The sequence below is a fragment of the Arachis hypogaea genome, chromosome 10 (assembly GCF_003086295.3).
Source record: "Arachis hypogaea cultivar Tifrunner chromosome 10, arahy.Tifrunner.gnm2.J5K5, whole genome shotgun sequence".
Classification (NCBI taxonomy): Eukaryota; Viridiplantae; Streptophyta; class Magnoliopsida; order Fabales; family Fabaceae; genus Arachis; species Arachis hypogaea.
Genome location: NC_092045.1, coordinates 90,457,155 through 90,467,403, shown reverse-complemented (window position 1 = coordinate 90,467,403; position 10,249 = coordinate 90,457,155). Strand labels below are relative to the sequence as shown.

The window sequence follows — 10,249 nt, the reverse complement described above, 5'->3', positions numbered from 1 at the left end:
ATGAGCAAGGGAGGTTCACCTTCCCAAGTCTCATTACCAAACAACTTGCCATTCAGCTTCATGATAGCTCCTAGATATTGAGTAACTTGCTCTCCAGTTAAATCTTCATCCTCTTCAGAGGAAGAATAGTTTTCAGAGTTCATGAATGGCAGAAGGAGGTTTAATGGGATCTCTATGGTCTCTATATGACCTTCAGAGTCCTTTAAGTCCTCAATAAGGAACTCCTTCTTGCTTGAGAGACGTCCCATGAGGTCTTCCTTATTGGAATTCACGTCCTCTCCTTTCTCTCTAGGTTTGGCCATTTTGATTATATCAATGGCCTTGTACTCTCTTTTTGGATTCTCTTCAGTATTGCTTGGGAGAGTACTAGGAGGAGTTTCAATGACTTTCTTACTCAGCTGGCCCACTTGTGCCTCCAAATTCCTGATGGAGGACCTTGTTTCACTCATGAAGCTTAAAGTGGCCTTAGACATATCAGAGACTATATTTGCTAAGTTAGAGGTGCTCTGCTCAAAATTCTCTGTCTGTTGCTGAGAAGATGATGGAAAAGGCTTGCTACTGCTAAACCTGTTTCTTTCACCATTATTAAAGCCTTGTTGAGGCTTTTGTTGATCCTTCCATGAGAAATTTGGATGATTTCTCCATGAGGGGTTATAGGTGTTGCCAAAGGCTTCCCCCATGTAATTTACCTCTGCCATTGCAGGGTTTTTAGGATCATAAGCGTCTTCTTCAAAAGATACCTCTTTAGTGCTGTTGGATGCATTTTGCCATCCATTCAGACTTTGAGAAATCATGTTGATTTGCTGAGTCAACATTTTGTTCTGAGCCAATATGGCATTCAGAGCATCAATTTCAAGAACTCCCTTCCTCTGAGGCGTCCCATTATTCACGAAATTCCTCTCAGAAGTGTACATGAATTGGTTATTTGCAACCATTTCAATAAGTTCCTGAGCTTCTATAGGCATTTTCTTTAGGTGAATGGATCCACCTGCAGAATGGTCCAGTGACATCTTAGAGAACTCAGACAGACCATAATAGAATATATCTATCATGGTCCATTCTAAAAACATGTTAGAAGGACACCTTTTGGTCATCTACTTGTATCTTTCCCAAGCTTCATAGAGGGATTCACCATCTTTTTGCTTGAAGGTCTGAATATCCACTCTAAGCTTGCTCAGCTTTTGAGGAGGAAAGAATTTAACCAGGAAGGTTGTGACCAGCTTATCCCAAGAGTCCAGGCTATCCTTAGGTTGTGAGTCCAACCATGTTCTAGCTTTGTCTCTTACAGCAAAAGGGAAAAGCATAAGCCTGTAGACTTCAGGATCTACTTCATTAGTCTTAACAGTCTCACAGATATGCAAGAACTCAGTTAAAAACTGGTAGGGATCTTCTGATGAAAGTCCATGAAACTTGCAGTTTTGTTGCATTAGAGCAACTAGTTGAGGTTTCAGCTCAAAATTGTTTGCTCCAATGGCAGGAATTGAGATGCTTCTTCCATCAAACTTGGAAGCAGGTGTAGTATAATCACCAAGCATCCTTCTTACATTATTGTTGTTGGGTTCGGCTGCCATATCCTTTTCTTGTTCGAAAATTTCAATAAGGTTGTCTCTGGATTGTTGTAATTTAGCTTCTCTTAGTTTCCTCTTTAGAGTCCTTTCAGGTTCAGGATCAGCTTCAACAAGAATGCCTTTTTCCTTGTTCCTGCTCATATGAGAAAGAAGAGAACAGAAAAGGAAGATGAATCCTCTATGTCACAGTATAGAGATTCCTTTATGTTAGTAGAAGAAGAAAGGGAATAAGAGTGAAGAAGAATGAATAATCCAAACACAAGGGTGAGGATAGGAGCAGAGATTTTGAGATGAAGAGAAGTGTTAGTAAATGAATAAATAAATAGAATAAGATGAGAGAGAGAAGTTTTCAAAAATAAATTTTGAAAAAGAGTTAGTGATTTTCGAAAATTAAAGGAAGAATTAAAATTAAAATTAAAATTTAAAACAATTAGTTAATTAAAAGAATTTTGAAAAAGAGGGAGGTAATTTTCGAAAATTAGAGAGCTAAAATTAGTTAGGCGGTTTTGAAAAAGATAAAAAATAAACAAAAGTTAATTGGTTAGTTGAGAAGATTTGAAAATCAATTTTGAAAAGATAGGAAGTTAGAAAAGATATTTTGAAATCAAATTTTTGAAAAAGATATAATTTTAAAATATATGATAAAAAGATATGATTTTTAAGAAAAAGATATTTTGAAAAAGATTTAATTTTTAAAATTAAAATTGATTACTTGACTAACAAGAAACTAAAAGATATGATTCTAGAAATTTTAAGATTGAACCTTTCTTAACAAGAAAGTAACAAACTTCAAATTTTTGAATCAATCACATTAATTGTTAGTAAAGTTTCAATTTTGAGATAAAGATAAGAAAAAGAATTTGAAAATCAATTTAAGAATATTTTCGAAAATAATAAAAGAAAAATGAAAAAGATTTGACTTTTGAAAAAGATTTTGAAAAAATAGGATTTTTAAAACTGAAATTTTGACTTGACTTATAGGAAATAGCTAAGTTTTAAAATTTTTGTCTAAGTCAACTCAAATTTTCGAAAATTATGAGCAAATTAAGGAAAAGATAATTTTTTTTGAGTTTTTAATGATGAGAGAGAAAAATACAATTATGACCCAAAACATGAAAATTTTGGATCAAAACACATGATGCATGCAAGAACACTATGAATGTTAAGATGAACACCAAGAACACTTTGAAGATCATGATGAACATCAAGAACATATTTTTGAAAAATTTTTTATGCAAAGAAAACATGCAAGATACCAAACTTAGAAATCTTTCATGTTTAGACACTATGAATGTAAAAATGCACATGAAAAACATCATACAACACAAAACAAGAAAATTTAAAGATCAAATAAGAAGACTTACCAAGAACAACTTGAAGATCATGAAGAACACTATGAATGCATGAATTTTCGAAAAATGCAAGAACAAGATGAATATACAATTGACACCAAACTTAAAACATGACACAAGACTCAAACAAGAATCACAAAATTATTTTTGATTTTATGATTTTATAATTTTTTTGGATTTTTTTATATATTTTTTTTTCGAAAACATATAGGAAAAATAAAATAAGAAATTCAAAATTTTTAATAAGAATTCTAGGAATCTTTCAATGTTAGCTTAAAGTTCCAATCCAAGGGTTGGACATGGCTTAATAGCCAGCCAACTTGAGGATGGCATTACATGCATTGAGGTGATTAGGTGAAGTCTCATTCCAAAAAGGATTTGGATATGACTTTACAGCCAGCCAGGCTTCAACATACTTCATGAAACACTAGAATTCATTCTTAAAAATTTAGAATAATTTTCGAAAACAGATGAGAAATTTTTGAAAGAATTTTTTGAAAAATTCTTGAAAATAAAACAAAAAGAAAATTACCTAATCTGAGCAACAAGATGAACCGTTAGTTGTCCAAACTCGAACAATCCCCGGCAACGGCGCCAAAACCTTGGTGCACGAAATTGTGATCTCTAATAATGGCATTCAACTTGATATGCGTGTTTATAACTCAGCACTTTCTTCACAACTTCGCACAACTAACCAGCAAGTGCACTGGGTCGTCCAAGTAATAAACCTTACGTGAGTAAGGGTCGATCCCACAGAGATTGTTGGTATGAAGCAAGCTATGGTCATCTTGTAAATCTTAGTTAGGTGGATAATAATTGGTTATGGAGTTTTCGAATAATAATAATAAATTATTAGAAAAATAAAGATAGAAATACTTATGTAAATCATTGGTGGGAATTTCAGATAGGCGTATGAAGATGCTGTGCTCCTTCTGAATCTCTACTTTCCTACTACATTCATCCAATCCTTCTTACTCCTTTTCATGGCAAGCTGTATGTAGGGCATCACAGTTGTCAATGGCTACATCCCATCCTCTCAGTGAAAATGGTCTAAATGCTCTGTCACAGCACGGCTAATCATCTGTCGGTTCTCGATCATGCCGGAATAGAATCCATTGATTCTTTTGCGTTTGTCATTACGCCCAACAATCGCGAGTTTGAAGCTCGTCACAGTCATTCAATCCTTGAATCCTATTCGGAATACCATAGACAAGGTTTAGACTTTCCGGATTCTCATGAATGCCGCCATCAATTCTAGCTTATACCACGAAGATTCTGATTAAGGAATCCAAGAGATATGCGCCTGGCCTAAGGTAGAACGGAAGTGGTTGTCAAGTACACTGGTGGACAAAATTGTGATCATCAATAATGGCTCCAAAGGCTTGGTGCTCTCAAACGTGAATCACACTTTGTCACAACTCCGCATAACTAACCAGCAACTGTACTGGGTCGTCCAAGTAATACCTTACGTGAGTAAGGGTCGATCCCACAAGATTGTTGGTATGAAGCAAGCTATGGTCACCTTGTAAATCTCAGTCAGACGGATTCAAATTGATAGTGGTTTTCAGAAAATATAAAGAGATACTTAATTAAATAATAAAGGATAGAATTACTTATGTAAATTCATTAGTGGGAATTTCAGATAGGTGTATGGAGATGCTGTGTTCCTTCTGAATCTCTGCTTTCCTACTGCTTTCATACAATCTTTGTCACTCCTTTCTATGGCAAGCTGTATGTAGGGCATCACCGTTGTCAATGGCTATATCCCATCCTCTCAGTGAAAAAGGTCCAAATGCTCTGTCACAACACGGCTAATCATCTGTCGATTCTCAATCAGGTTGGAATAGAATCCAGTGATTTTTTTGCGTCTGTCACTAACGCCCAGCCTTCAGGAGTTTGAAGCTCGTCACAATCATTCAATCCCAGAATCCTACTCGAAATACCACAGACAAGGTTAGACTTTCCAGATTCCCATGAATGCCGCCATCAATTCTAGCTTATACCACGAAGATTCTGGTAAAGGAATCCAAGATATATGCGCCCGGTCTAAGGTAGAACGGAAGTGGTTGTTAGTCACACGCGTTCATAGGTGAGAATGATGATGAGTGTCACGGATCATCACATTCATCAAGTTGAAATGCAACGAATATCTTAGAACAAGAATAAATCTAATTGGATAGAAAATAGTAGTAATTGCATTAAAACTTGAGGTACAGCAGAGCTCCACACCCTTAATCTATGGTGTGTAGAAACTCCACCGTTGAAAATACATAAGTGAAAGGTCCAGGCATGGCCGAATGGCCAGCCCCCAGATCTAAGAACTAAACGTCCAAAGATTGCTAATACACTAGTAAAAAGCTCTATTTATACTAAACTAGCTACTAGGGTTTATAGGAGTAAGTAATTGATGTATAAATCCACTTCCGGGCCCCACTTGGTGTATGTTTGGGCTGAGCTTGATCTATTCACGAGCTGAGGCTTCTCTTGGAGTTGAACGCCAAGTTGTAATGTCTTTTGGGCGTTCAATTCTGGTTCGTGACGTGTTTCTGGCGTTTGACCATAGAATGCAGCATGGAACTGGCGTTGAGCACCAGTTTACGTCGTCAAATCTCGAATAAAGTATGGACTATTATATATATCTGGAAAGCTCTGGATGTCTAGTTTCCAACGCCATTGAGAGCGCGCCATTTGGAGTTTTGTAGCTCCAGAAAATCCATTTCGAGTGCAGGAAGGTTAGATTCCAACAGCATCAGCAGTCCTTTGTCAGCCTCTTATCAGAGTTTTGCTCAGGTCCCTCAATTTCAGCCAGAAAATACCTGAAATCACAGAAAAACACACAAACTCATAGTAAAGTCCAGAAATGTAAATTTAGCATAAAAACTAATGAAAACATCCCTAAAAGTAACTAGATCAAACTAAAAACTACATAAAAACAATGCCAAAAAGCGTATAAATTATCCGCTCATCACAACACCAAACTTAAATTGTTGCTTGTCCCCAAGCAACTGAAAATCAATTAGGATAAAAAGAAGAGAATATACTATAAATCCCAGAATATCAATGAATATTACTTCTAATTATATGAGTGGGACTTGTAGCCTTTTGCTTCTGAACAGTTTTAGCATCTCACTTCATCCTTTGAAGTTTAGAATGATTGGCATCTATGGGAACTTAGAATTTCGGATAGTGTTATTGATTCTCTTAGTTAAGTATGTTGATTCTTGAACACAGCTACTTTTATGGGTCTTGGCCGTGGCCCTAAGCACTTTGTTTTCCAGTATTACCACTGGATACATAAATGCCACATACACATGACTGGGTGAACCTTTTCAGATTGTGACTCAGCTTTGCTAGAGTCCCCAGTTAGAGGTGTCCAGAGCTCTTAAGCACACTCTTTTTGCTTTGGATCACGACTTTAACCACTCAGTCTCAAGCTTTTCACTTGGACCTGCATGCCACAAGCACATGATTAGGGACAGCTTGATTTAGCCGCTTAGGCTTGGATTTTGTTTCCTTGGGCCCTCCTATCCATTGATACTCAAAGCCTTGGATCCTTTTTACCCTTGCCTTTTGGTTTTAAGGGCTATTGGCTTTTTCTTTTTCTAAAAATTTTTTTGCCACTTTTTTTTCGCAAGCTTTTGCTATTCACTGCTTTTTCTTGCTTCAAGAATCAATTTTATAATTTTTCAGATCATCAATAGCATTTCTCTTTGTTCATCATTCTTTCAAGAGCCAACAATTTTAACATTCATAAACAACAAGATCAAAATTATGCACTGTTCAAGCATTCATTCAGAGAGCAAAAAGTATTGTCACCACATCAATATAATTAAACTAAATTCAAGGATAATTTCGAAATTCATGTACTTCTTGTTCTTTTGAATTAGAAACATTTTTCATTTAAGAGAGGTGAATGATTTATGGAATTATTTATAGCCTTAAGACATAGTTACTCAATACTAATGATCATGAGGTAGAGACATAAAACATAGATAAACATGTAGCATAAAAATTGAAAAACAGAGAAATAAGAACAAGGAAGTTAAGGAATGAGTCCACCTTAGTGAGGGTGGCACCTTTTGAAGGACCAATGGTGCTTTTTGAGCTCCTTTATGTCTCTTCCTTGCTTTTGTTGCATGATCCCTAGTAATTTTAGTGTTCCTATCCTTAGTTGCTCCCAATAATTATGTGGAGGAACATGTATCCCCTGAGGTATCTCAGGGATTTCTTGATGAGGGAATTCCTCATGCTCTCTTGATGTGCAGTCAAATGCTCTATTACTGAGCTATGGACCCTTGAGATGAATCTCTCCATTTTCCATGACTCAGAGGTGGAAGCAATTGTCTTCCCTTTTCTATTCTTTTTTTTTTTTTTTTTGAGGTTTCTCTGGCCTTAGGTTCCATCAATGGTTATGGAAAAGCAAAAAAAGCTATGCTTTTACCACACCAAACTTAGAATATTGCTCGCCCTTGACCAAGAGAAGAAAGAAGAGAAGAAGAAGAAGAAGAAGATATGGAGGAGAGGGAGAGAGGTGTGTGATGAGCGGATAATTTATACGCTTTTTGCCATTGTTTTTAGTATGTTTTTAGTATATTTTAGTTAGTTTTTATTACATTTTTATTAGTTTTTAGTTAAAATTCACTTTTCTGGGCTTTACTATGAGTTTGTGTGCGTTTCTGTGATTTCAGGTATTTTCTGGCTGAAATTGAGGGACCTGAGCAAAAATCTAATTCAGAGGCTGAAAAGGACTGCAGATGCTGTTGGATTCTGACCTCCCTACACTCAAAGTGGATTTTCTAGAGCTATAGAATCCCAATTGGCGCGCTTTCAATTGCGTTAGAAAGTAGACATCCTGGGCTTTCCAGAAATATATAATAGTTTATACTTTGCCTGAGATTTGATGGCCCAAACCGGCGTTGCAAATCAGCTTCAGAATTCCCGACGTTTAACGCTGGAACTGGCACAAAAATTGGAGTTAAACACCCAAACTGGCATAAAAGCTGGCGTTTAACTCCAGAAAAAGTCTCTACACATGAAAGTTTCAATGCTCAGCCCAAGCACACACCAAGTGGACCCCAGAAGTGGATTTTTACGTCATTTACTCATTTCTGTATACCCTAGGTTACTAGTTCACTATTAATAGGACCTTTTGACATTGTATCTCTACCTCAGGACATTACACATTTCTTATTGTATCTTCGACGGCATGAGTCTCTAAACCCCATGGTTGGGGGTGAGGAGCTCTGCTGTGTCTTGATGGATTAATGCAATTACTACTGTTTTTCATTCAATCACGCTTGCTTCTATTCTAAGATATCACTTGTTCCTAAACTTGATGAATGTGATGATCCGTGACACTCATCATCATTCTCACCTATGAACATGTGCCAGACAACCACCTCTGTTCTACCTTAGATTGAGTAGATATCTCTTGGATTTCTTAATCAGAATCTTCGTGGTATAAGCTAGAATTGATGGCGGCATTCAAGAGAATTTGGAAGGTCTAAACCTTGTCTGTGGTATTCTGAGTAGGATTCAAGGATTGAATGACTGTGACGAGCTTCAAACTCCTGAAGGCTGGGCGTTAGTGACAGACGCAAAAGAATCACTGGATTCTATTCTGACCTGATTGAGAACCGACAGATGATTAGCCGTGCTGTGACAGAGCGCATTGAACATTTTCACTGAGAGGATGGGAGGTAGCCATTGACAACGGTGAAACCCTACATACAGCTTGCCATGGAAGGAGCCTTGCGTGCTTGAAGAAGAAGACAGTAGGAAAGCAGAGATCCAGAAGATAGAGCTTCTCCAAAACCTCAACCTGTTCTCCATTACTGCAAAACAAGTAATTATTTCATGTTCTTCCACTTTTCACAATTAAACTTGAGAATTATTGATATCCTCACTAAGAGTTACAAGATAACCATAGCTTGCTTCAAGCCGACAATCTCCGTGGGATCGACCCTTACTCACGTAAGGTATTACTTGGATGACCCAGTGCACTTGCTGGTTAGTTGTGCGGGATTGCAAAAGTGTGATTGCAATTTTGTGCACCAAGTTTTTGGCGCCGTTGCCGGGGATTGTTCGAGTTTGGACAACTGACGGTTTATCTTGTTGCTTAGATTAGGACTGTTTTATTTTTGTTGGTTTAGAGTCTTTTATTTGATTTTAGTTTAAAATTTTAAGTTTGGTGTCTTTTGTGCTTTTATTCACTTAAAAATTTTTCAAAAATTTGTTCTTGGTGTTCATCTTGACATTCAAAGTTTTCTTGTTTGTTCTCTTTGTTTTGATCTAAAATTTCTAAGTTAGTGTCAATTTGTTGTTTTTCTCTTCCCTCATTAAATTTTAAAAAATCAAAAAAATATCCTTTCCTTATTTTACTCATAATTTTCGAAATTTTGCATTAAATTAGTCAAAGATTTTCAAAATCATATCTTTTTTTTAACCAAATCAAAATTCTAATTTCAAAAATTGATATTTTCATATCTTTTTAATTTCTTCAATCATATCTTTTTCAAAATAATTTTCAATCATATCTTTTTAATTGTTAATTCCAAAATCTTTTTAATTAATTAATTAATTTAGTTTTCAATTTGCTTTGATTTTATTTTCTTTTAGTTTTTGAAATTTTATTTTATTTTCCATTTATTTTATTTTATTATTTTCGATCACATTTAATTAAAAAAATTAAAAAATAAAAGTAAAATAATATCAGCATCATCTCCCTTTCTCCATCATGGACCTAAGTGGAATTGAGCAGTCCAGAAGGACTCTGGGGTCATATGCTAACCCCATTACAGTTGCATATGAGAGTAGCATCTGTATACCTCCCATTAAAGCAAGCAGCTTTGAGCTAAATCCTCAACTCATTATCATGGTGCAGCAAAATTGCCAGTATTTCGGTCTTCCACAAAAAGAACCTACTGAGTTTCTGGCACAGTTCTTACAAATTGCTGACACAGTACGTGATAAAGAGGTGGATCAGGATGTCTACAGATTATTACTGTTTCCATTTGCTGTAAAAGATTAAGCTAAGAGGTGGTTGAATAACCAACCCACATCAAGCATAAAAACATGGAGACAGTTATCAGACAAATTTCTGAATCAATTTTACCCTCCAAAAAGGATGACACAGCTAAGGCTGGACATCCAAGGCTTTAAAAAAGAGGATAATGAATCCCTTTATAATGCCTGGGAGAGGTATAGAGGTATGCTAAGAAAATGCCCCTCTGAAATGTTTTCAGAGTGGGTACAGTTAGACATCTTCTACTATGGGCTTACAAAAAAAGCTCAGATGTCTCTAGACCACTCAGCTGGTGGATCTATACA

The 10,249-nt window shown here is 36.1% G+C and overlaps 1 non-coding gene across 1 annotated transcript; it reads left to right on the top strand.

Moving 5' to 3' along the window:
* Nucleotides 1-1,068: 1,068 nt before the first annotated feature.
* LOC112719175 (small nucleolar RNA R71) lies at nt 1,069-1,172 on the top strand. The gene has a single exon (XR_003161488.1). It is a non-coding gene; the product is annotated as a small nucleolar RNA R71 (small nucleolar RNA).
* Nucleotides 1,173-10,249: the final 9,077 nt, after the last annotated feature.